This window comes from Acinonyx jubatus, chromosome B4, assembly GCF_027475565.1.
Source record: "Acinonyx jubatus isolate Ajub_Pintada_27869175 chromosome B4, VMU_Ajub_asm_v1.0, whole genome shotgun sequence".
NCBI lineage: Eukaryota > Metazoa > Chordata > Mammalia > Carnivora > Felidae > Acinonyx > Acinonyx jubatus.
In genome coordinates, this window is record NC_069387.1 from 39,136,669 (window position 1) to 39,164,633 (window position 27,965).

At 43.6% G+C, this 27,965-nt stretch overlaps 1 protein-coding gene across 2 annotated transcripts in view; it reads left to right on the top strand.

The window, feature by feature from the left end:
• KCNA6 (potassium voltage-gated channel subfamily A member 6) overlaps nt 1-22,448 on the top strand; it is a 45,336-nt gene extending 22,888 nt beyond the window's left edge. For both annotated transcript variants that reach the window (XM_027074090.2, XM_015061532.3), the window contains exon 2: nt 22,066-22,448. The gene's annotated coding sequence lies outside the window, so the exon portion shown is untranslated. The remainder of the gene's footprint in view (nt 1-22,065) is intronic.
• Nucleotides 22,449-27,965: the final 5,517 nt, after the last annotated feature.

The following is a 27,965-nucleotide window of genomic DNA, read 5'->3' on the forward strand; positions in this document are numbered from 1 at the left end:
AGAAAGATGGCTTCTTGGCCAAAATACAGACTTCTTCCCTCCTTCTCTGTGCTCTAATTCTGAAGCTGATTTTCAGAATTATTTAGTGCTTGCATGCTTGTAGCTGGGAGAACAGAGGGCTTCCTTTTGCCTTTTCTCCAGACTCCAAGGGGGGGTGGCCCTGCACAGAGCCTGGGTATCCATCTGCTAGGCTCTGCTCATGCCTCTCAGGCCCGAGGCAACTCAGATGTAGAGAGAGATGTGGTGGACTCTGGTGATTTGAAAGAAACAGGTACCTCTCTGTTACCTTTTTTCTAGGCTTATGAAATCCATTCATCCTGTGATCTAATCTTTATTAAAGTTCTACTCTACAACCCCCTCCCCTACCCCAGGCTATCAGGTGGCCCACTGAGTTAGAGAACGTGAAGAGTACATGGGTCACACTGGTAGAAAGAGACTCTTCAGGCCTGGTCATTTCTGAGGTCATGGGCATTGGCCTGTTGACCCCTGAACAGGGGTGCTTTTTGAAACTGTTTTGAGAGTGGCTAGGGAGAACACTGGTTTGTTCCTCCTGACAGGTCTGTCTTGTGACCTCACAGAATTAACCTTTGCTGGACTTATAATGAGAAAGCTGTTTTTTCCTTGGTGTGTCCTTTATACCTTAAATTATCACATCCAAGCTTGCCTCTTGGTCATTCACCTTTTCCCAAAACAGATTCCCATGGAATGTCCATTCTCCAGGGCCAGAGAGGGGCCTGCCTCTCTCCACCTCCTCTTGGATTCTTATCTCTCTCAACCCTAAACCTCCTTCAGAGACCATCCAGCTCAGATCCAGCTTCCTTCATGAAGCCTTCAGATGGACTAGCCCGCTCATTTTGCATTGTGTGAAGGTTACCTTGCGTTGATATGTATGTTTTCAGACTCTAATCTTTTCTTTTTAAATTTGTTTGTTTATTTTGAGAGGGAGAGAGAGAGTGAATCCCAAGCAGGCTCCGTGCACTATCAGCACAGGGCCCAATGTGGGCTTGAACTCACGAACCATGAGATCATGACCTGTGCCAAAATCAAGAGTTGGACGCTTAAGTGACTGAGCCACCCAGGTTCCCCCAGACTCTAATCTTTTTTACAGATACACACAGCACCAGTTCTTTACCTCAAAGTGTTGACAGCCTAGTTAAAAGATACACATCTTAAGTCCAGTTAGACCAAAGGCAGAAGCCCTCTCTCATCTTTTCACTCCTGAGAAGGAGGAAGCTATCAGGAAGCTATTGGCTGCATCTAACCATAGGATTTTTTTTAAGTTTATTTATTTATTTTGAGAGAGAGAGAAAGCATGAAAACAGGGGAGGGGCAAAAAGAGAGGGAGAGAGATAATCTCAAGTAGGCACTGCACTGTCAGCACAGAGCCCAACACAGGGCTTGAACTCACAAACCATGAGATTGTGACCCGAGCCGACATGAACATTTGGATGTTTAACTGGTTTAGCCACCCAGGAGCCCCTAACCATAGGATTAAAAAAAAAAAAAAAAGAACACGATACCAAAAGATCATTTACTATTTTTTATAACTTGGAGTCTTGAGGAGGGACAGCTCCAGGATTGGTAAGTCAGTTCATTATTTCTATGTAACTAACCACTTCAAAACTTAGGGGTTTGAAACAACAAGAATTGTTGTTTCTTAGCTCCCAGTTCAGCAGGTCAGCAGTTTAGGCTGGGCTCAGCCTGGCAGCTCTTCTGGTCTTGCCTGACAGATGCTTCCTTATGCCTCAGTGGCCAGGTCTGGGTTGATCAGGTGGTACTGCCTCTGGGGGTCAGCTGGCTATTGGCCAGGGACCTTTAGCTTCTGCCAGTGGCTTCCTCATCCCTCTGGAAGGTGGCCTGGGCTCTTTCTTATAGTGGATTCAGGGGCCCAAAAGCAAGCAGATGTTGTTGCAGATTTTGAGCCTAGAGTTCTGTCTGTCCAGCAGGAGAGCAGCTGCAGAATTGAATATGAGAGAAGCTAATGTCTGGAGGAGAAAAGAGCCCTGAGTAAGGGTCCTTGCTCTGTAGTTTTTAGGATCAGAAGGCTTACATTCATGATGGATATGCAGAAAGAGACAATAAAACAGTGATCATTAACTCATGTGTGTGAGAGAAAGGGGGTTTTGAAGGTGTGTGTGTTAGGGGTTAGGGTCAATACAAATCAAAGCCCCAGTGCCAAGCAGATGGCTGTTTACTGCAGGCATTAGGCATCGTGTCTGTTTATCTTAACTTTTCTAGGGGCTAAGATAGATAGAGCACGCTACGTCAGGGTTAATAAGCCATTTTTCTTGCTAATTAGCTCTGGACACTTTCTCCCTGCTGTGGGGGCTTTCCACTTCTACCTGTTCTCAGATGCTTTTGTCCTGTGGAAGTGGCTTTCTGCTCTACCCTTTGTTCTATGCTGGGGGTGTTTTTGCCTTGTGGCTGCTTCCTACCCTAAGCCTTGTTAACCCATTGATGCAAACTCAGGGAATTCTTAGGCTTATTCCCCACAAGAAATGTCAATGCCACTTGAGGCAAAGAGTGAAAATGAGTACAGTCACTTCTGCTGCCTGATACTGGCTAAACTGATTCACTAGGCCAGTACAACTCAAGTAATGGGCAATTACCAAAAGATTCTGCCTTTTGGTGGAAGAACTTTGAAGTCATATTGTAAAGGGCAACATGGAGAGTTTGAACCGTTTTTGAAGCCAGCCTGCCATAGCTGTGTTGGGGCTCAGGGGATTCTTTTCTCTGAGACTTGCTTGGCTTCCCTCTCATTTTCACAAATGACAGCACTGTGCCCTCACACCGCAACATCCAAGGGAAGGAAAAGACAAACCTTTCTAAGAATGAGGAAACCTTCCCCAGGTGTCTCCCACCAACCTCTCTTAAGCCACACTTAGGACACAAGCCCATCATATCCAATTTCGTCAGAAGCAGGTAGAATTACTGTTCAACATAGTGCTGGGGAGGGCCTCAACTTCTTTGAGGTGGTTGGTTTCCAGAAACCTGAACAAAACTGGAGTTGAGAGAAAAGAAGTAGGGGTGGGGGGTGGCAGCTGGGCCAAGAATGAGTAGGGGGTGGAGGAATCACCTTACACAATATTGTGTACCCATTCATTCTTTTCTTTTTTTTTTTAATTTTTTTCCAGTGCTTATTTATTTTTGAGAGACAGAGACAGAATGTGAGTGGGGGAGGGGCAGAGAGAGAGAGAGAGAGAGACACAGAATCCTAAGCAGGCTCCAGGCTCTGAGCTGTCAGCACAGAGCCCAATGCAGGGCTCAGACCCACAAACTATGAGATCATGACCTGAGCCAAAGTCAGACGCTTAACCGACTGAGCCACCCAGGCTCCCCCCGCCCCTCCCCACCCTGTTCGTTATTTTCTAATAGACCTTTATATTAAGCTTGCTCGTGTCAGGCCCTAGAGAACCAAAGGTGAGCAGAACATTAATGTTCTTAGGGAGCTGATTATAAGAGATAGAAGACACAAGTAAGCAACCTACTATAATACAGTGTTGGTGAGTGGCAGACACTAGGGGATAGGCCTTCAGGCTTACGTGAGGGCCCAGATCTTGCCCTGCTGTCCTTCACTGATCACTACTGTGTTCCGACTGGGGGACTGAAGTGCAAAGACAAATGCAGGAATAATGGTACAATTTTATTATTATCCAAGGTAGCACCCAGTTACCTGCAACTAAACTGCCAAATTGAAACCCAGCTGAGATTGCAGACAAATGATGTTGGGGGGAGGGGTCTTTATTCCTACCTACCTTGGAACCAGAATCCGTGGCCAGCTGTCTTGGGAGTGGCTTTCAGGACGGTGGGAGAGAGCAAGACTCCAAGGTGGCTGTAGCCCACTTTCCCAGCTGGTTTCAGGAAGGTCACATGAGCTCTGACCCAAGGAGTCAGGAACTGTAAGGTGGGCTGGTTATGAGGACTAATTTAAGGCACAGCAACTGTGTTGGGCTCTACAGCAACAAATGGTTGGGCTCTACCATTGGGATTAGGAATTTAGCCTTCATTGGAGGCCATGTGGGGAAAACCACAAAATTGCTACAGTAGATTCATGTAGCAGGTGCTCTGGATAAGGGAGGAAGGGTAACGAATTCTTCCTGGGAAAGGTGTCCAGGAAGTGGACATGTCAGCCAGCCTTGTAAGAGGAGTTGGAGTTTTCAGGATCAAAGAGAACATTCTCAATAGAAGGAATGATGTGAACAGAGGCACAGACCCTGAGAAAGGGATGATGTGCTCAAGGAACTGCGAGCTTGGGATACATGGCATAAGAGTGCACAGGCAAAGCTTGAAAATAGGTCAGACTCAGACTGACTGTGAAGAGCCATGACGCTGCTAGAAATTGGATTCATTCTAAAGGCAATGAAGGGGAGAATGTAAGAGTTTTAAAACAGAGGTACGACAGGCTCAGGTCCCATTTTGGAGGGCTCTCTTTGGCTGAAGTGGGGCAGTAGTGGGAAAGAGACTAGGGGTGGTGACCCAGGTCCACTCTAGGCGGGACAGCTTGACAGATACAAAATAAAAAGCAGTAGGACTTTTTGGCCAGTTTCATTGCTGTTTTTAAATCCTCTGTCTGTGGGTGGGGTGAGTGTGAGAGGGCAAACCTCTTTCAAGGCACAGCCTTCTATGTGCTACAGTGGAAGGCTCCTATAGGAATCCAGGTAGAAGCGATTATAGTCACGTACTGAGTATGTGCCAGGAGCTCGTGGATGGACGGGCTGAGTCTGGGCTCTGCAATTCAGAGGTGGATTTGAAAAGAGCCTTTGTATTTGGCATTTTGCTGCACCAGGCTCCAGAAAATTGTCCTCTGAGGGTTTCTCACTAGTGGAAAATGCACACACACATTGGGAAAGCAAGGAGCAGAAGTGGAATGGGCATGGTTGTCATCATCTCTCTGACCTCAGGGGACAATGTCACAAATTCCATCTCTTCAGGCCATGCTGGTCTCCCCTTGACCCTCTCCAGGAGCCTGAGAAGCTCCCCCTCAGCCTGCTGGGAGGCGGTGGTAAGGAACAGCATCTCTTTTGTTCCTGGAGCTTCCATCGTAAAATATTTAGGGCTGCCAGGAAATAATCAAGGGGAGATGTTTGACAAACAGGCGTTCCTCACTTTTCAGAGTCACTTGGACCTTCATTATCACATTCATTTGGGCTGCACTTGAAAAGCCATCAGAGGTCCAGGATGCTGCCCTCACTGTCTGCCCTCCAAGGAGGGCACCTACATTATTCATTGGCAGCCTCCCTGCATGAATGGCACAATGCTACTGCTTTCCTGGGCAGCAAAAGTGGGAGCAGGGGCTCCTATGGAAGCCTGGAGGGGCAGAGGCCACCAGGAAAAGAGTTTTGGTTTGTTTCTAGATCAACCTATTTGTCAAAAACATTGATAATTCTATAATCTTAAAGTCTGAATCAAGGACTCTGTGTGTGGCTTCAGGAATTCCTTACTTGAAGCCATGGACATGTTCCTCATCATATTTTAGTGTCAATTTATCTAAGCTCTGGCATCTTTCTCTTGCAAAAAGAGCCACAGAAACACCTGGATATAGTAGATACTTGCTATTTTTGTTCATGTGTTTGTTTGGGGTCTTATCTGTTTGCTGTTGACCTGCTGCCTGACTTTGCACAGAGGACATCACCTCTCTGCTGTACCTTAGTTTCTTGAGAGGTATATTTCACAGAGCTACTATGAAAGTAACAAAAACAGGATGAATTGCACATAAAATGTCATATCACAGGTAAATATGCAGGAGCCATTTTATTTATTTTTATGTATTTGTAGAAAACTGAAGTGATTTGTTAGATATCTAGTGATTCCTCTGTCTCAGGTCTGCCTTTATATGTAGAGCATGTCCAGCCTACATGGTTTTAGGCAGTGTCCATAAACAGTGGAAAATTTGCAGTTGTTTGGTTAATTTCAACAATGGAACTGACCTTGATTAACTTGACAGTACTCAAATGAGCCAAAAACTTGCTTTCAGATCATAAGCCTTGCTTGGAAATTAGAGAAGACTGTAGTGAGGGCTTTCTGCATGCGCTATAAACTGAAGCTCTGTTCCGGCACTTTTTATATGCTTGGCTTCAAATCAGAGTGGGAAGTTAAGCTTTCCAGTGGTTATTTACTTCAACCAGTAGTGAACCTAAGCCCACTGGAAGAATTCTCTCTGTGGTGTGAAATCAGAATTGAGAATTCTAAGTCTAGATTGGAAGGTAGTATGGTACAGTGGCAGAACATGGGCTTGGTGTCTTGGTATACTGGTTCCATGAGCCTAACTGTGCAATTTGGGGTGAATTATGTAACCTCATGGAAGCTGAGTTTCTTCATCTCTGAAATAGAGAAAATAATGTCTATCTCAAAGGATGGGTGGGTTTATTCATGAGATACCATATTTATTTTATTTTATTTTTTAAATTTTTAAAATATTTATTTATTTTTGAGAGAGAGACAGAGCTTGAGCGGGGGGAGGGCAGAGAGAGGGAGACACAGAATCTGAAGCAGGCTCCAGGCTCCGAGCTGTCAGCACAGAGCCCGATGCAGGGCTTGAACTCATGAGCTGTGAGATCATGACCTGAGCCAAAGTCGGATGCCCAACCAACTGAGCCACTCAGGCACCCCGAGATACCATATTGAAAATGTCCTGGGGTGCTGGGGTGGCTCAGTGGGTTAAGCATACAACTTCGGCTCAGGTCATGATCTCACTGTTTGTGAATTTGAGCCCTGCGTCGGACTCTGTGTTAACAGCTCAGAGCCTGGAGCCTGCTCTGGATTTGTGTCTCCCTCTTTCTCTGCCTCTCTCTCAAAATAAATAAACAAACAAACAAACAAACAAACATAAAAAAAATTAAAATGTCTTGAACACACTTAGTGATGAATGTAAAATGTAGCTATTACTATAATTAGGCCATAGAGCTTAGGTGTTGGTGGTTCTACAATTAATTGGGTTCAGTTAGCATTCTTTTGGTTATAAGAGACTGGAAATCTGGCTCAAATCTTCTTAATCGAAAAAGAAAATTTTATTAACTCCTATAACGTCAGCTAGAATTGGGCTTCAGTTGGCAAAACTACTGTAAAGCAGGGTGAAACATGGAAGGGTGTAGGAGTTAAACGACTCCTCAGTAAGGCCACCAAATTTAGCAAATAAAAATGCCCATGCCTAGATAAATTTGATAAAACCCCCAACATCTTAATTTATTGAAAATGCTGAACATAGGGCATTTAGGGGGAGAAAAGCCAATAGAGGAAGCAGGACAAAAATCATTAAATACGGGACATATCCTGTATATACAGGATGCCTGGCAACTCTTCTCCTTAGGGTATTTATACCAATGAAATTCTACTCAGACCTGTAAGCAGTGTTTATAACTAGTGCCAGTACATTCAATTAATTTCATTCTCATATCAGTCGAATTAGCCAGTGCCTTTGCTGGGAAAATTCACAATAATTCTAGGGTCCATACTATGTTACTTGAAAATGATAAAATTCTTCTGAAGAATTTTGTTTTAAAAAATAATAATATTGAGTTTTAGTTTCCGTATGATCCAGGAGGTAAATTTTTGTTCATCTCTCTCACCGTAATTTTGCTGTCCATGTTTGGTTTCGGATGGCAGTAAGATGGCTAGTAACTCCAGGCACATATCCTCCTGGGTTTCAGTCTAGTAGAAAGAGTATTTCTTTCAGCCTGACAAAATCCATGATCTGCTTTTCACTGATCGGAATTCTACCTCCTTATCTTATTGGGGTGAATTATTAGGTCAGGGGACTGGCATGCTCTGATTGGATTTATTTGGGTCATATGCACACCTTTGGAATCAAGGTTGGAGTTACCCAAAGCATGTGGACTGAGCATGAGGTCTGGAGATTGTTTGTCTGAAGGAAAAGTGGTACTCAGTAACAAGAAGAAGGGATAAAATGGATGCTGGGTAGTGAAAAAAAAATCACTCCCCCAACCCTAAATAAAAGGAACCAAAATAGCAAATGTCTACCACATCCAAGTGTTTCTGTGGCTCTATTACATGATAAAGATGTCATAATTGAGGTAAATTGACACTGAATTATGATAAGGAATGTGTCCATGACTTTAGGTAAGGAATTCCTGAATCCACACATAAATTCCTTGCTTCAAATTGTCAGATTATGGAGTTATCAATGCTTTTGCATACTTCTCTTTTACTTATTTTTCCCTTTAAAAATTTTTTTTAATGATTATTTAGTTTTGAGAGAGAGAGAGAGAGAGAGAGAGAGAGCATGAGGGGGGAGGGGTATAGAAAGAGGGAGACACAGAATCTGAAGCAGCTCCAGGCTCTGAGCTGTCAGCACAGAGCCTGACATGAGGCTCAAACTCAGGAACGGTGAGATCCTGACACCGTTCCGAAGTCAGATGCTTAACCAACTGAGCCACCCAGGCACCCCTGCATACTTCTGTTTAAAAAGTTACGAGTACATGGGCTACCTGAGTAATTCAGTTGGTTAAGCATCTGACTCTCCATCTCAGCTCAGGGTCTTGATCTTAGGGTCGTGAGTTCAGGCCCTGTGTTGGGCTGTGCTGGGTGTGAAAGGTTGCAAATACTTTTTTCAAAATTGTAATAGAATTATTGTTTTATTCTGATTATTAAGATAATACATGCATAAAGGGATGTAGAGCAAAGTAAAAATCACCAGTAATCCCACAATCCAGAGATAACTCCTGTCAATATTTTGGTATAATTATTCCAGATGTTTTTACATATGTGTGTGAGGGATGGTGTCTTGTTAAAATTAGTAAAAAAAAAAAATCAAACTTAAAATTACTTTATTCCCTTTTAATTTTTTTAATGTTTATTTTTGAGAGAGAAAGAGAGAGAGCCAGCGGGGGGGGGGGGTGGGTAGAGAGAGAGAGGGAGACACAGAATCCGAAGCAGCCTCTAGGCTGTCAACACAGAGCCCAAGGCGGGGCTCAGACTCATGGACCACGAGATCATGACCTGAGCCGAAGTCAGATGCTTAACAGATTGAGCCACCCAGGAGCCCCTGTTACCCTTTTAAATTTAACAATACATTGTGGACATCTTTTCATACTAATAAATATAGATTTTAAAAATGACAACTTTAAAGCTGCATATATTTGAACAAAAGTACCAGGACTATTCAACCGCTCTTACATTAATTTCATTTTTTATGATTATAAGCAATACACTGGTGAAATATCCTTACTTGTACATGTATATTTATCTAATGATTTGAGAAAGACAAAGACAGGATGAGTAGGGGAGGGGCAGAGAGAGAGAGAAAATCCTAAGCAGGCTCCGCACTGTCAGTGCAGAGCCCGACGTGGGGTTGAACTCATGAACTGTGAGATCATGACCTGAGCTGAAACTAAGTGTTGGACGCTTAACCAACTAGGTCATCCAGGTGCCCCTGAATTTTTTTAATGTTTATTTATTTTTGTAATAATTTTGATACAGAGCACAAGCAGCAGAGAGGCAGAGAGAGAGGGAGACAAAGAATCCCAAGCAGGCTCTGAGATGTCAATGTAGAGCCCAATATGGGGCTCGAACCCACAAACTGTGAGATCATGAACTGAGCCGAAGTTGGAAGCTTAACCAACTAAGTCACCCAGGCGTTTCCATATGAATTATTAAAATGCCAGCCAGAAGGTCATGCCTGTGCTGGGTAGGGTTGCCAGATAAAACACAGGGTATTCAATTAATTTGAATTCTAGAGAAACAGTGGATAGTTTTTTATATAAGAATGTCCCAAATGGGTAAGCTGGTCATTTTTTGTTTGTTTTTGGTTGGCTTATTTCTTTTTTAGCTTAAAAAGAAGAAAAATCAAAGAGGAAAAAGAAAAGAAGAATGTCCCAAATATTGAAAAATCATCTGAAATTCAAATTTAACTTTTGATCCTATATTTTTACTTGCTCAATCTGACAACTCTAAAACTGGGTATAAATCTCTGTTCACAAATCCAGCAGGGGCTCTCCATCTCCATGAGCAGGCAGGGAACCCTGTGCCACAGGTCTGGACACCTTGATGTGCTTAGCAGTCATTCCCTTCAAGGTCTGGCCACCTCCCAGGATACAACCATCTAGTAGGATGTGAATCCTTGCTCTTTTCTTGTTGTTGACCTCTGACCCCCCCCCCCCCCCCCATGTAACGCAGGAATCTCTGCTTCCCATATTGAGTTAGCTTCTAGGGCTGCTGTAATGACATATCACATGCTGGGTGGCTTAAACAACAGAAATTCATTTTCTTACACTTCTGGAGAGTAGAAGTCCATGATCAAGTGCCAGCAAGTTTGTTTTATGGTGAGATCTCCTGGTTTGCAAACTACTGCCTTCACACTGTGCTCTCATATGACCGACCCTCTGTTCACAGAGAAAGAGAGAGGGGGGCGGGGGAGTCAGAGTCTATTCCTCTTTCTAGGACACCAGTCCTACAGGACCTGGGTCCCACCCCCATGACCTCATTTAAATTTACATTAATTACTTCCTTGGGAGGCTCCGTCTCCACATACAGCTAGCTACACCAGGCATTAGGGCTTTAGCATATGGGTGCCGGGAGGACACAGATATTCAGTCCATAACACATATCCTTCAAGGTGTCCTCCTCTTATTACTGCTTTCAAAGACTCTCGAGCAATTCAGACTTTTGACAAACAAAATAAGCAACCTCTGCTTATGAACCAAAGAGCAAAATTTGTCATATGAACTCAAAGGATTAAGGAAGAACTCTATTGAAATATTTGTAGCCTTAATAAATTGAATATTTATTTATCAAAGCAGTGTATCTTCTACATAATGTTTTTTGGGGGCACACAAAAGCCATTTTGTGGAAACATAAAATAGGCACCATATCACCATATCTCTATCTATCTATCTATCTATCTATCTATCAGCTATCAGCTAACTATCATCTATCTATCTCTTTATATACTGGACATATATTAATAAAGCAACGGTCATAGCTACCAGCTACGAGTGACTGTGCCTTATACGAATATTATCTTAAATCCTCACAGTGTGAGGCACCTTGAGTTATTGTTTTCATTTATTAGATGAGGCCACCGAATAAGTAACTGGGCTAAGACTGTCGCACTCCAAGAACAATGTTTTTTTTTTTTTTTCTAGGTAGAAAGGCTATGTGTGATTTTAAGCATCTCTTTTATAGTTTTCTGTGGGCCCTTCTTGCTGGAGCAAGGTGAAAGAGCATATTTTTTTTAGGATAAGAAAAAATTATTTCTATCTTGAAAAATGATAAGGGGTGGTTATAGAAATTAAGAGAGAAAACAGATAAAAGAAATCATTAGATCTGTATGAGAGTGTTTACGGCACTCAACCAACTGTGAATGTTCTAGCTGGGCTATCTATTTGATGGGTATTAAATGGTATCTTGTTGAATCAGTATTTTGTTGGCAATTATAAGGTACACACATTCTCTTAAAGGTATTGGTGAACACTAAAACCATGAGTGTCTTGACAGTTTCACTGTGGTTGTCTGAAGCATAAAATACAGCCCTAAACTTGTTGCATGCCTCTTCTCTACCTTTCTGGGAATATGCAGGGCTTTGGTGATACACCCCAGAGGAGCAAAAAAATTTTAGCAAGCTCAAGGTTTCAAGAAATGCCAAATTCCACATCACTCAGAGAAATGACAGAGTGCTTGGGGAAGAGCTGTTGAGTCTAAGTCTGTAAACAGCAAATGTAGAGAAGAGGTTGAGATAGTCGGTTCACACTGGGCCCAGAAAGCAGCAAGATTGTCCAGATTCTGGTCCCAGCCTTCCCCTGCTGATGTGACATGGCCAAGCTTTGGGGAAGTCAGTCCATTTGGAGAGTGACCCTTAGTAGCTACCATTTCCAGAGACTGATTTTGGGGGCAAAGGAGGGGATTTTTTAAAAAAAACACTGCATGGGGAATTCTTTTTTTTTTAATGTTTATTTTATTTTTGAGAGAGAGAAGGAGAGAGGAGGTGCGTGCACAACTGTGTGCACACAAGTTGGGGAAGGGCAAAGAGAGAGAGAGAGGGAGACACAGAATTTGAAGCAGACTCTTCACTATCAGCACAGAGCCCAACACGGGGCTCAAACCCACAAACTGTGAGATCATGACCTGAACTGAAGTCGGATGCTTAAACAACTGAGCCACCCAGGCACCTCTGCATGGGGAATTCTTGAGTTTAGTATTGTTCAATTATATTAAATTTCAGACATAAGAAATTTAGGACTCTCCATGACTATATTAGCTTGTGTCTGAAGGGAAGTTATTTTAAAGGAAGGCAGTCTGATAGTCCTATTCTCTACAAGGAACTTTAAAGAATATTTGGTTTCTCATACAATTCTAAATGAGACAAAAGAAAAAAAGATTATTTTTTATTAATTTTTTTAACATTTATTTATTTTTGAGAGACAGAGCATGAGTGGGGAAGGAGCAGAGAAACAGAGAGAGACACAGAATCTGAAGTAGGCTCCAGATTCTGAGCTGTCAGCACAGAGCCTGACATGGGGCTTGAACCCACAAAGTACGAGATCATGACATGAGCTGAAGTCAGACCCTTAACTGACTGAGCCACCCAGATGCCCTGAGAGAGGATTAATTTAAACTTGTTTTACTCAGCAAAGTGTTAAATTAGTATTGGATTATCAGATAGTCTCTATATGCACAGGAACTGTAAACAAGTGGTGTTCAACATTGTTTAAGTTTAGACACCCCCCATGCCCTGTCTTATGCTAGATTTAGAAGTTTGTGCACTAGCTGACAAATGGTCATTCTCATGATGGCTCTGTCAGCTAGCCAATGTCCCCATCTTCCTTGCACAGTAAAGAATGTGTAATGATTTGGCTACAGCACAAAGCATAGGTGTTAAACTTCATTGAGCTGAGACAAGATAAAAATCATCAGGGTTACCTAAAGTGCTGAATCTTTAGCTTTAATCAGATGTTTACTAGAATTCAGCCTTTTGAATCTGTATTGAATTGTGAGGGAAGATAACACATTTAAAGATCATATGTGAAGTGCTAGAAATGTATCCTGGATGATAATCTCTAAAAGGCAAGGTGTAAAGGCTTTTCTGATATGTAAGCTCTCCAAGATAGAAACCCCATAAAACATAATCTTTGCATATGTTATGTACATACACATTTTGAAAAATTATGTGTGAAGATGGAAATTGGAAAAATAGAGAGGAGTGAGTAGCAGGCCTTCCAAAAACTAACAAACAAACAAACAAACAAATAAATAAATAAATAGCATGCAGTCTCCAAGTTCTAGAATTTTAGGACAGAGATGAGACTGATGAATAAATGTTATTCTAACCCAAGTGATACATACTGATTGTTGCAGTAGTAAAAGGTGGTGTTTCAACAGATTCAATACATTGGCATTAAGTTTCTACTATGTACTAAGCAATGTATAATGATAAGTGAAACAGAGGATTTCCACCTTTAGTGGAGAGCCTGTGAGTGTGCGTGTGCCTGTGTGTGTGTGTGTGTGTGTTGATGGTGCAGTGGATGAAGATACTAATCCAGTATGCCTAAATATAAAACTCCAACTGTAACAAATGTTACCAAGTACAGCTATCCAGGTAGCTGTGCAATAAGAGCTTAAAATAGGGGGATTTGACTTAATGACATTGTCGCTGGTATTTGAATGATGAGCAGAAGATTAAATAGGCAAAAGTTCTAGAAACAGCACACCGGGCAGTGTTAACAGCATGTGCAAATGTCCTGTGGAAAAAAGATGATCAGCATGAGAGACTGAGGTGGCAAGGGAAAGGGTAAGCAAGTAAGGTGGAGGGTTAAGAGCTTTATCTTTAGCCAAGGAGCAATGGGGCACTGTGGAATGTTTAAAGCAGGTGGTGATGGAGTGATGTGATCAGACTTGTACTTGAAAATATCAGCCTGGCCACAGTGTAATAGGCTGGATGGACTGGATGGATGTAGGGGCCCATTGCTAAACTTCTTCAATGTCCAGGTGGAAGATGGCACTAGGGTAATTAGAGATGGAGGTGGAAGGTGAATGCATTGGAGATCCATGAGGGAGGTAAGAGCTTTGGGACATGTGGATGGATTAGAGGCATTGGTTAGAGAGAAAGAAGTGGATGAGAGGAAGAGGATGGCTTCTAAGATTAATAATACAAAAGGGTAGGGAATCCCATAGTCGCTTCCTTTTGGTATCAATATGAAATATGATTTGGGAATGTGTGTAGGACGTAAAAGCAGTGAACATACTTAAAAACCCTTTTAATTTTTATTAAAGTTATACATGTACATGCTTTAAAAAGCCAGATGATGCTATAAGGCTTCTGAGGAAAACCAGCAAGCCCTGCCTCTCTCTTTACCATGAATCCGAGTCCTGACAGGCAACCACATTCAAGAATTTTAAAAGTTTGTTTCACATATTTACATTTATTTTTCTCAACAAATACTTACATGGCTATATCTTGAATTCTTTTTTTCATTTAACAAATATTTGTTAAAGCTCCTGCTATGTGCCCATCACTGTTCTAGACGTGGATACATTAGTGAAAAAGTCAGGGGTATGTGAAAATTTGCATGCCTGAAAATGCCTTCATTCAGTTCTTAGACTTGGTTAATGATTGTATGGATATAAAATTCCAGGATGGACATTGTTTTTCTTTGGAATTTTGAAGGCGTTGCTCCACTGTTTACAAATTTCCAATCTTGCTGTGAGAAGTCAATGCTTTTCTGATTTATTTGCATGTGACATTTTTTTCCCTCTGGAAGTTGTTAACATGTTCTCTTTATCCCCAGTGTTTTTTAGTGATACGCTGTGTACCTTGGTATGCATGTATCGGGCCTCAGGCTACTTAGTAAAATAGAAGACCCCCATTACATTTGAATTTCAGATAAAGTAAGTACTTTTTGAAATATTTGGGCACATACTTTTTGTAAAAGATTACTCGCTGTTTATCTGAAATTCAAATTTAACTGAGTGTCCTTTTTTGTTGTTTTTGTTTGTTTGTTGCTACATATAACAACCTTAGAACTTGGTCTTTTCAATCTGAAGACTCATGTCTTTCAGGTTAAGGAAATTTTCATGTATTATTTATTTTTCTTTAAGTTAAAATATGAGTCTAGGTTTAAAAAGATAAGTTATTTCAAAAGGCTTATAACCAAAATAGCAGTCTTTGCCCCCACTCCTCCGCATCCCTATCCTGTATTTCACAGAAGCAAATCTATTTCAACTCTTTAGGTCTTTATTTTAGATTTGCATTTCTAGACTGTATTTCTCAATAATGCACTTACATTCCCCTCCACAACCATTTTTTTTTTAATTTGAGAGAGAGAGATTGAGAGAGAGAGAGAGCACACAAGGAGAGGGGCAGAGAGAGAGAGAGAAAATCTTGGGCAGGCTTCACACCCAGTGCAGAGCCTGACATGGGGCTTGATCCCATGACCCTGGGATCATGACCTGAGCCAAAATCAAGAGTAGGAGGCTCAGCTGGCTGAGCCATCCAGGCCACTCTCCCCTTATTTTTTAAGTCTTGGAAAATTTGACTTGCTTTTACGGATGATAAGGATTTTTCTTTCTTACACGATCTCCATTACTCTGCACAAGGTAGACACACAACTTCTCAACCCTTTGTGGGATAAGTGGCATAATGTTTATTTGCTCAATATGCTCCTTTACTTTATTATGACTGTAATATTATTTCTCCTTGAGCCAAGTAGTGTGCTGCAATGTAACTACATCTCCATTCTTGTGCTTTTTGTTTTCCTACGGAGCTACTAAATATCTTTTTTGTTGCTTAATTTTCTATATACCTGTCACAATCTGATGTCTAAAAGGAGAGTGGGTAGGGGCACCTGGGTGGCTCAGTTGGCTCAGGTCATGATCTCACGGTCCATGAGTTCGAGCCCCGCGTTGGGCTCTGTGCTGACACCTCGGAGCCTGGAGCCTGCTTCAGATTCTGTCTCCTCCTCTCTCTGCCCCTCCCCCATTTGTGCTCTGTCTCTCTCTGTCTCAAAAATAAATAAACATTTATTTTTAAAGGAGGGTGGGGCTCAGCAAACTTCCCACCAGCTATGTAGATATCCTCCTATTTATCTGCAGAGACACCAGGCTTTCACCTTCGTCTGGACTGCCTGGGGCCTTTCCACCCTCCTGCTCCTGAATGGTGTAGGTCTGTTGCATGCCTTCTGTCCCATGACACCCCCTCATTTTCACCCAGGGATTCACTTCATGCCTCTGCTATGGTAGTCTCCTGATTGCATAGGTATAGTATTTTAGGCTGCAAATCATCTCCATTGTCTTCTAGCTTCTAGATTTGGTAGAATCTGATGCTGTCCCAGTTCCTAAATTTCATGTGCCGTGCCTTGATGTAGGTATATTTTTATCCATTTTCATGGACTTTCAGTGGACTTTCTTGGCCTGGAAATGCCTGTTTTTCAATTTTTGAACATTTTCAAACTATGTCTTTGATGATTTTCTTCCATTCTGGTTTTGTCTGTTCTCTTTTTCCAGAACTCCTATTAACTGACTTTGGATCTCCTGACTGGTTCTTAAATTTCTTTACTCTAAGGACAACCACTCCTATGTGTTTCCTTTAATTTTATACTACACTCACAACACTACTGGCCACAAAATGTGTGTGTAGGGTTTCCCAATCCAAGCAGTTCTCAGATTCTATGGTCACCATCTGGATGTCCTGTAATTCAACTCAGTTCTGGCACTCTCTACTTGGAGACAGTATCAGATTCCACAGGTTAAAGTTCAGTCCCACAGGACTGCCCTCTTCCCCATTTTAGACATCAGTAGAAAGTCCAGGGTGATACTTGTGCTTCTAAAGACTGGCTATAAATTAGAGAGTATCCCCCTTTCTGGTTCAATTAATTTGTTAGAGCAGCTCACAGAACTCAGGAAAACCATTTACTTACTAGATTATCAACTTATTGTAAAAGGATATAACTCAGGACAGTCAGATGGAAGAGATACATAGGGCAAGATTGGGGAAAGGACCTCCATGTCCTCTCTGCAGGCGCCTTTCTTCTAACGCCTCTACGTGTTCACCAAGCTGGAGGTTCTCTGAACTGTGTCCTTTTGGGGTTTTTTGGGGGCTTCAGTACATAAGCAGTGATGGAGTATAACATTGGCCATTGGTGATCCATTTAACCTCCAGCCCTCCCTTCTCCCAGGAGGTCTGTGGGTGGTATAGAGGGAGGGGGAGGTGGGATGGAAAGTTCTAACCCTCTAATTCTGGTTGGTTCCCCTGGCAACCAGCCCCCATCCTTAGGGACTCTTCAAAAGTTGCTGCAGTCATGTAAACTCAAGTGTGGTTCAAAGGGGCTTCTAAAGGATACCCATTTGACCTTTGTGGTTCTGAAGCTATTTCAGAAACTGAGGGCAAAACCAAATATTATAACAATAGATGCCCCTATTATTCTAATCATTTAGGAAATTACATGGGATTTACCAGCTGTGATCCATGAACCATCAACAAAGACCTAAATTTGTATTTCTTGTGAATGACAGTATCACATTTACTTTACTCTTTTTCTTTATACTTTTTGGGAGATTTCCTTTAATTTATCTTCTAGACCTATTTCAGTTTTATTTTGGCTATATTAAAAAGAAAATCAGACTAGAGATGGAGTCACTTGCCCTTGGGACAACCTCTCCAAGAGTGGAATTTTAAGCCAATTAATCTGGAATTTTCTGGTCCGCACCAACCAGGCAATCAATCTGTCAGCTGGGCTCTCCTATCTTCAAAGGAAGATAAGGTAATCTTCATGATAAGGGCCCCTAGGGGAAAGGGACATTGCCTGAAACAATCCTTTTCTTTTCTTTTGAAAACAATCTTTTTCTTTTCTTTTCTTTTCTTTTCTTTTCTTTTCTTTTCTTTTCTTTCCTTTCCTTTCCTTTCCTTTCCTTTCCTTTCCTTTCCTTTCCTTTCCTTTCCTTTCTTTTTTTCTTTTCTTTTCTTTTCTTTCTTTCTTTCTTTCTTTCTTTCTTTCTTTCTTTCTTTCTTCCTTAATAACTTTCTTGCCCACCCTTTCCTATAAAAATCTGCCATGTTGGGGGCACCTGGGTGGCTCAGTCCTTAAGCCTGCAACTCTTGAGTTCAGATCCTGATGTCATGGTTTGTGAGTTTGAGTCCTGCGTGGGGCTCCGTGCCCACAGTGCAGAGCCTCTCCTTCTCTCTTTGCCCCTCCCCATTCTCTCTCTCTCTCTGTCCCTGTCTCTCAAAATAAATAAATAAACTTTAAAAAAGCCTTCCATTTTATACTACTCAGAGCTTCCCTTTACTTGCTAGATGGGATGATGCCTGATTCATGAATCAGTTAACAAAGCCAGTTAGGTCTTTAAATTAAGTTGATTTTTTTAAACAGCTATTATACTTCACATTTCCTGGAATTATTTTCTTCTTGGATGCTTCCTTCTTTATAGCCAACTATTCTTGCTTCATGGATAAAGTATTTATCTGAGGATTTCCAATATTTTTGAAGTTTTTTTTTTTTTTCTGGCATGTTCTGTTTCCTCTGAATTTGTCTGTTTTGGCCTGTTCAAGACTTTCCTCTGATGTTTGTGATTTAATGATATCTGTGTATTTTAAAAAATGAGGTGTGAAGGGGCTTCGGAGGCTCAGTGTCTGTGGGGCTTGTTAAGTGGTGAGTTCATGGCAGGGTAATGATGTAGCTGGGACCACGCCATCTTTTTGAGGATTTCTTGGTATCCATGTCTATACACAGAAATAGGAAGAAATTCTCCAGTTGTTGGCCTGAATATCTGGCAGCAAAGCAGAGGAGGTGGCAAACTGTTCACACTTCACAGGTAGACACTCATGTCACATGTAACCCCCCTACTTTCAGTATGTGCTTCTGCCTTACTTGGTACAAATGACCTTGAACCCAGGCCTTTCAGGTTTAGTTTCTCCTCAGACTTCTCTTTGATGGGGTAGCAGGTGGGTAAATGGCTCTGTGGGACTGGGGGAGAGACCTGGAAGGGTATGTTTAACTGCAGCCAATGTTTAGCTCTCCCCCTTGACCCTGTTTCTGAGGTGTAGGGTGCCACCAGGTCCCGAGCCTCCATGGGTTCTCTGGGAGCAAACCTGTGCATCTCACTGACCCTCATCTGCAGGCACTCAGGTTTCAAATTTGCCCCTCTCCTAAGCCCAGTGCTATTATTCTTCCACTGGCTTCCTGTCACCTACAGATTAGTTCTTACATATATTTGATCCCCTATCCTGACTTATTTGTCTTTGTAACTTTACTGCCCTGTTTAAAAATTCCCCTCACAGTGTTGCAGGATTTTTTTTTTTTACCTCAATACCCAGGATTCGTTATCTTACTTCCAAGAATGAAGAGGTGGACACAAAATGAGCAGCAGGCAAATTTTATTAGAGTCTAAGGTCAGAAAGCAAGAATAGTATGAAAGCATTCTTCACAGGAGGGGATATTTGAAAGTGAATGCCCTCAGCTATAAACAAGAGTCCTCGTTTTATAAGGTTCTGGTCAGCCCTCCCATCCCTCCCCCCTTGTGCCTTCTCAGGTCCTACCCTTATTGGCTGGATAGCTCTAGGTGTTGGGTTGTCCATTTCCTGATTGGCTCAAGTCCATCGTATGAGGGGTGGTCTATGGCCATATCATTCCTTATGGGTCATATGTTTTGTGGTCTACTACTTATTTTTAGTTAGGTCTTTTGTCAAATTCCTGAGGGAAACCTGAGGGGGAGCGGGTGATGTCTGTTACATTTTTAAGAGGAACCTGAGGGCGTTTGCTGTGGGTCAGACACTATGTGTTTTTTCCCAGCCAGGGACCTCAGGTCCTAATCTTTCCCTCTCCTCCTACTGAATTCTATCTTCTCCTATCATAACATGAGCACCTAGGTGGCTCAGCTGGTTAAGCATCTGGCTTGATTTCAGCTCAGGTCATGATCTCATGGTTCTCTTGAGCTCAAGCCCTGCGTCAGGCTCTACACCGACACCATGGAGCCTGCTTGGGGTATTCTCCTTCTCTCTCTGACCCTCCCCTGCTCTCTGTCTCTCTCAAAATAAGTAAAAATAAACATTAAAAAGATAATAAAAATTTTAAAAAAGTAAAAATTTCCCTCACAATTATTTTAGTAGGTTTCGAACAACAACAAAAAATCCCATGTTTTTGATCTGCCATTTTTAACTCTAGGTCAGATGATTTCTCAATATGCATTCTTTGGGCTAATGTGAAAATTGTGAATTCCCCGAGAACAAGTGAAGAGCTGTAGGTGAAGGGCAGCCTTGGAATAAAGGCCACAGTGTATAATTTACATTCATATCAGGAGAGGTGAGCCTAACACATGTCCTTGGCATTTGGAAGTTGATACAACACCAAATTTGAATGCAGAAGTGCTTGTATAGGCTTCTTCCCAATCATGAGTGTGTGAGAAGAGCAAAAATTTTCTGTTCTTGGGGCACTTGGCTGGCTCAGCTGGTGGAACATGTGACTCTTGATCTCAGAGTCATGAGTTTAAGCCCCACATTGAGTGTAGGAGATTACTTAAAAATAAATAAACTTAAAAAAAAAAGTTTTCTGGGTGCCTGGGTGGGTTCAGTGGGTTAAGTGTTCAACTTCAGCTTAGGTCATGATATCACGGTTTGTGGGTTTGAGCCCCATGTCGGCCTCTGTGCTGACAGCTCAGATCCTGGATCTTACTTTACATTCTGTGCCTCTCTCCCTCTCTGCCCCTCCCCTGTTAGTACTTTGTCTCTCTCTCTCTCTCTCTCTCAAAAACCCATATTTTTACCATTTGCTAAAGTGTTATCTTTCACTTGATGACCACTGGAACATCACAAAGAACAAAAGTTTTCAACCCCTTGTCAGAGGTTATCATATAGACGACCCACTGGAAAGCATGTGGGTGCAGGTCTTGTGAGGCCAACGCCAGTGGCTGGTGACACTTAGCCATGAGGTGAGTTGCTGTGCCCAGAACACCAGGCTTGCAGTATGCTTTTGGGTCACATTTGTGCTTTACTAAAATTACAGTAACTCCATGTTATGAACCTCTGGGTTTGTTCCCAAATAATTAAAATTACAAATATCAAGTAGGAGGAGGCTACTACACAGGCCCAATAATATTTACTAGCATTTTAGTTAAGGCTTACCTTTTCCAAAATGGTTTCGCTAACATCTGGTCCCTGTGATAGCCCTAAGAGGCTTGGAACACACCTCTTCATGGCCATCCTCGCAGAGACAGAAGTTGCAATAAATTGTTGGTTTATTTGTGTTTAGCCAAATCTGGCCTGCTCTTGAAGTGTCTTGTGGTCATAGACACATACACACGGCATCAGGAGGGTAAGCACGGGGTCTAGTTTTCTTTGCCCAGGGCATGGTAGAGGCTGACCTTGAACATAGGACTATGTGCCCCAGCTATCACATACTTTCCAATAGAAAACATTACATGTGATACAGTGTAGGACAGCCCATAAAGGCAGCAGAAAATCAGGGAAGAGAGAGATCAATTGTCTTGGGATGGCTAGAGAGGCTCATGAAGGTAGTGAGTGGGTCTGGGCTTGGCCTACAGGGAAGGTAGAGCTGAGGAATGTCGGGGGGACAGGTGGGGAACAAGAGAACCCCATGGGTGGCGCAAGGGAGTAGCCAGGCCAGGGACAGACCTCTTTCACAGAGGGAATGATGTGTCTGGTTATGTATGCTGAGGGTCCGAGATGAGCCCCTGGGACCTAGATGGATGGTGCAGGGCATTAGAGAGAAGGGAGCCCAGCTGAGTAGATTGTATGAGGCTTCACTTTACAGGGCCTTAGGGGGTGAACACATTGCTTGGACTTGATTTCCTGGAGGACTTTTGAGCCATTAAAGGTAGAGAATTAGTGACTGAGCATCTATAGACAACTTTTGCAGGAGTAGATTCAGGTCGAGTGTGCTCAGCAGTGGCTGATGGGTTGCAGGAACCCTCGTGGGGTGGGAGGTATGGTTTGAGTGAACCAGAGAGCCCAGAAAGAGAGGCCAGCTGAGGGACCATGATGCACATGTCAGAGGAGCCAAGGAAATGCTGGAGCTTGTTCCCAGGTTTCCTGGTGCCATTCCTCATGCAGATCACCCTCATATCCCTAACTGCACTTCCTTTTGTTCTGGTTCTCCCTGGCAGGGAAAAGGCTGGCACAGTTGTCCAAACAAGGAGACCTACACATATATTTCTGGTAGCGGCTGGACAGAGAGGGCCTGGACACCCAACTTCTCAGGAAGACGAGACCCCTCCTTGGATCATGCAGCCTGACATCTCTCCAGTGGCCTCCCACAAGCAGTGACCAGATTAGAAAAAGCTGAGACCAGACCTGCCAGCATTAAAGATGGGGCCCAGGATGTTGGGGTGAGGCTGTGGGGGGAAGGTGAAAGGTGGTGGGAGGGTCAAAAAAGACCACGTATGGGGAGGTCAGGGTCAAGGGATCCCAGAAAGTGCATGGCTGTGCTACAGACCCACCCAGGGAAAGGGTGACCATGAAGACTAACAAATAAATATATGACAAAGTCTCAGGGGCTATGTGTTTTGCTGTGTGAAAAAATCAATAGCTAAGTTAAGGAGACAAGTCAGGTAGTCATGACAAAAGCAAACAGGTAACCAGGATGCCAGAATAGCTGGGCAGCTTTCCAGGTGCCACACACAGGTGATCAGAAAAGGTGCTTGAATACCCTCTGCATCAACCCTACCATGGACTGGGGACATTCTCCAAGAAGGTAACCCATGGGCTAGGAGTTGTTTGCCTTTTATATATACATGCTGATGGGCAATGTCAAGGTCAGCGTTATATTTCTCATGACTTTCCTAGGACCCAGATGATGCTGTGCATGGGATCCCCTAGGAGCAGGAAAGACTTCTTTCTGGTGTGTGAGACCCTCATTGCTCTTCTTGTCATGGCCTGTCCTCAGGGGAAGGAGAGAAAGATTACTTCTGGAAGGTCCCTCCTTCCTGCCCACATAGTCTCTCTCCAGCTTCCTTCTAGGTGCTCTAGAGGGGGAGATACCACCTGGCTGTCACTCTTCCAAGTATGTTTTTCTCTTGGGGAACAAATCACATGACACTGATTTTTCCCTCTGAATTTACTTTCCTAATTAAGTGTGGCTGGAATTACAGTTTGCTATAATGCCTGGGCCCTTCCAGATATATTCTGAATGCGGGGATTTGTTACCATAACTGTGGAAATCTCTACAACAGGTACCACATTTTTAGCCATGTGCCCATGTAATGTCTAACAGGGCACCTGACACAGAATTATCACTCATAAAATGTCTGGTGAATGAGTGAATGAGGTGTTGACTCTAGTTAATACATAAAGTTAAAACACTTATACACAAATCATCAAGAACCACATGTTGTTTATTACAAATGAAAATATTGTCAAACCTCCCTGCAACACACACACACACACACACACACACACACACGTATACATCCTTTACCCTCCTAGGCTTCTCTTCTTACTAGAGAAGCTCTATAACCCTAACATTTCTTGTGAAGGTCTTTCTCCCAAGCTGTGTCCACCATTTGTTTGATCTTTCATTCAACAAGTGTTCCTTGAGTATCTCTGTGCCAGGTCAATGAATAAAAACAAGAATCTATGTCCTTATGAAGTTTAGGTTCTGGTGTGGGGACACAGGCAATGGATACAATAAATTACTCAAATATATTGTTTACTAGGTGAGTGTGAAGGTAATAGAAGATAATCAAGAAAGGAGCTATGGAATACAGTGGGGTGCGGGGGTAGAGATTAGCTTAAAATAGGGGAGACAGGGAAAGGTTGACCTAGAAGGTAATGTTTAAGTCAAGAGCAAAAGAAGTCAAGGGGTGAACCATGAAGGCAGCTGGAGGAAACATTCTAGGTAGAGGGGAGAGCCAGTACAAAGACCCTAAGATGTGAGCATCCCTGGCATGCTCTAGGAACAGCAAGAAGGCCAGTGTGCCCTCAACTGTGGCTGGAGGGCAGCGGGCAAGCAGGAGAGGAGCAGGACATAAAGCCTGAAAGAGCTGGGTGGCCAACCAGGCAAGGTATCACAGGCTCCTGAAAAAACTTTGCTTGTACTCTGAGTTGGAGGGAAGTCTTTTCCCCAGGGTTCTGAGCAGAGAAGCAATAGGATTTTAATAGAGTTTACCAGTTAGGAGGTTGTTTGAATAGTCTGGGGGAGAACTGATGTCAGGTTGGGCCACTGTCAGCAGTGGGGGTGATGATGGAAGGAATTGGATGAGGGGGTGTGAGAGAAAGAAGCAAGGATGACTCTAGGGTTGGGGGTTTCAGGGTGTGTGTGGAGAAAAAGGAAGACGTGGAGGCTGGACAACCCTTTCTGGCTGCTGCTGGAGGCCCGGAGGCCCCCTCCCAGAAGCTGGCCAATGGGATGACACTCATCCAGGCAAGCAGGCTGTGTACTCAAATCCACCCTAACCTCAGCTCCTCTCTAGGAAGCCAGTGGGAGAGCCACAGCTGTTGTCATTCCTGCCCTGTTCTCTTCCTGACCCCATATCTGGTATGGGCTACATCTGAGCTTCTGTGATGCATTCTCAGTGTCTCAGTCTCCCTGCTCCACATACCCACTCCCTGATTTTATTCACTACCCTCTGCCCATTTCTCATTCTCTCCACTCAGACAAGAGCAGCCAAGTGACAGAACACCCATAAGCAGAGTGCCATGGGACCAGGAGACTGCCACCCAAGTCTATGGCCACAAAGACAGATTGTCTGGAAGGTTCTTTTTCAACTCAGACCATTCCTGGAAAGTTGGGGACGTGACTGGCACTGGCCCCAGCTGGGAAATGACAGGCAAAGTGTTGTCACATCCCGGTGGAAACCATACCTAAATAAGAAGCAGGAGGCAAAAATACCTTGGAGCAGACACAATGGGGAAGGAAAAGGTGGGGTGCATGGAAAGGACCAGTAGAACCCCAAATCAGTCTGAGAAAAGAAGAAAAATCAGTGGGAGCTGAGAAGACCTTGATCATGGCTCCTGAAGAGGGACCATTGAGGCCTTGTCCAGAGTAGATGGATAAAGGAGGATGGCCACCCCTCATGTTATAAGCAGGAGGCCTAGTCTCACAGACTGCCCTCACACTGTCCCTGCTCCCTACCATCTGACTACCTGTGGAATGCACCATTCTAGGGTGACTATTATCTTTGTTTTAGGTAAGATATCAGGCACTTTTCGGTGCCTGAGGCTACTGTCAGACGAATTTTTTCTTCTTGAGCTCAGATGGGTTGGCTGAAGACAAGGGAGCTGAGTGGGCCACAGAAGGAATGGTGTTGGGGGTCTCTGTTCATCTGCTTAAGTGTGTGATGGCCACAACATGGTAGAGTGGGAAGAGTTTTGGGCTGAGACTCTGGGAACCTGGGGCCAACCCTAAACTCACTATGTGATGCACATCAAGACCTTTCACCTGAAAAATGGAGAACTGGACCAAATGATCTCTAGTATCTCTTGCCATGTAGTAATTCCAAGATCTTTAACTCCATCGTGTTTATGATTCTGATTCCAATTACAATGTGTGGGGATTTTCCAACATCACCAAACAATTGTTTGACACCAGCAGGATCCCTTCAATTCAACTCATTCTGACACTGTCTACCTGAAGGAAGCCTCAGATCCCTCAGGCTGAGGGCTAAGTCCCACATTGACTGCACCTGCGCTTCTGACTGACCAGTTCTTACAACACCCTCCTTGCATTCCCGTAGTTTGCTAGAGCAGCTCACAGAAGTCAGAAAAATGTTTTATTTACTAGATTATTGGTTTATTATAAAAGCCTGTAATTCAGGAACAGCCAGAGGAAGAGATGCATAGGGCAAAGTATAGGGTAAGGGGCACAGGGCTTCTATGCTTGACCCGAGTTCACCAAATGCCCAATCTCCATGTGTTCACTTCTCCAGAAGTTCACTGTTCTCTTTATGGAGGCCTTATTCCATAAGCATGGTTGATCAAATCATTGGCTGTTGACACTTGATTCAACCTCCAGCCGCTCTCTCCTCCCCAGAGGTCAGAGAGGAAGGGCTGAAAGTTCCAACCTTCTGATCACACGGTGATTTCTTCTGGCCACTAGCCCCCATCCTTAGGTACAGTCCAGAAGTTGCCTCATTAACATAACAAAAGACACCTTGATAGCTCCTATCACTTAGGAAATTCCAAGTGTTTTTGGAGTTCTGCACCAGAAACAGGATGAAGACCAAATATATATTTCTTTTTGTAAATCACAATATTACAATGTGGATAACCGAGGGCAAACTAATTTTCAGGTACATAATGGAAAATGAAAGCCCTCTCCCCTTGCTTACGGAGCAATTGAAAGAACACAATTCTTACAAGGCATCTATACTCAGTGGCAGTCAGTTATAAAAGCCAGGTAACTTTGGCTCTCAGCAAAATTATTCTGGTATCTGTGCAAGAATGGCAGGTTTATGGATTACCTGTGGCAGAGAGTTGTTGTGAGGATAAAATGAGTTAGTATATAAGAAGAGTGTTTAGAACTGTGCCAGGCCTGCTGGAAGCATGTCTAAGTGCTAACCATCATTATTATTCCCATACCTACCATGGGATGGGCCACACAGACATTTCTCTCCTGCTAAGGAAGAGTGGAATTTCTCAGTGTCATTTTCACTGAGCTCCAAACTCAGGCCAGCAGCCCTGATTAACTCTTGGCCAGGAATCTGGCTCTGTGGGCCACATGGGAGGATCCTTCATCTCTGAGCCCAGTCTCCGAACACAAAGCCAGCCTGTTGGCTGTGGACGATTCAGAAAGGTCAGGATAAGGTGCATAAGGTGATGGTTGAGAGAGCAAAGTGCAGTGATGTTCATGAAAGTTCTTGGTGACCTTCAGGCTCCCTCCAAACATAGGAGGTTTGAGGAATGCTGTGTCTTCCTCCTAGATGAGCAATAGACAGTGAGCTCATTTCAGCCAAAGTGTTTTAGAGCATTTTGGAGACAGGAGATCAGCAGGTTGACCTGCACTCCACCTCCAACAAGCCCCAGAGAAGTGAAAGAGGTTTGTCCATGGTGTGGCAGTGGCTGGAAGGGGCTTTCCGCATAAGACGTCAGAGTTCCTGGCTTTCTAGCTTCTGACATGTTGCTGACCCTGAACCTTATAAGCCAGAGATCAAGAGTGCTGGTCCCTGAAGTCACAGCCTCCCATGCTGGAGGTGACAAAAACAAACAAAACAAAAAGCTTCCTTCCAAAACTGTATGTACTACTTGAGATGATGTATGTGAGAATCTGGGCCACACTCATCAGCTCTGAATCTCCAGCAGGTGCCTTCCCCAGCCAGTTCAGTTAGAGCCACTTTCCATTTCTGACAACTCCACTAGAGGGAGCCACGACCACTTGTATTTCTCCCACAGGCCAAATGGAAAACAAAGACCCAGAGCTGCCCTTGGGTGCCCGTGGCACCTCCTAATTTGGAAGAGTTTATGAGACAGGTCATTCCACAGGGTCCTTTCATGACCAGCCAAACCTGCTGTGTGAATCCACGCAGGGCTGAGAGTCTGCATTGTCCTTCCTCAGGGTCTGTCCGGGTCCCCTTCCCACAGTCCTAGGTGGCTGGGTGTCCAGAGAAATGGGTTATAACTTGCCTTCCCCTACCCGCCATGCATGAGCGGGATGAGGTGCAGTGTGGAGTGGAAAACACGGCTGCTCAGAGATCCTGGGCCCATGTGGTGGGCTCCCTGATCCTATCAAGCTCCCACTAATGCCAACGCTGCAGGTCAGGACATCATACTTTGAGCAATACTGGCCTGGAGTGCAGTGAGGACACCCGTTGTCGTCTACATCCAGTGCAGCAAGTACTGAGCTGACAATAAGCCAGGGATTGTCCAGCTTATAGAGAGCAGTCCACGCAATAAATGCGTGAGCAGCTAGATCTCCAAGGAAACAAGGACAGTCCCTTTTCCCACCGTTAGTCAATGAGCTGAACTACTAATTACCACGTTTGAGGGGAGATCCCAGTTGGTGCGGGGAGCTTCTGGCCAGCAGGGGGAGCCAAGACTGCTTCTTCGCAGGCCTGAGAGTCTGAGAAGAGGA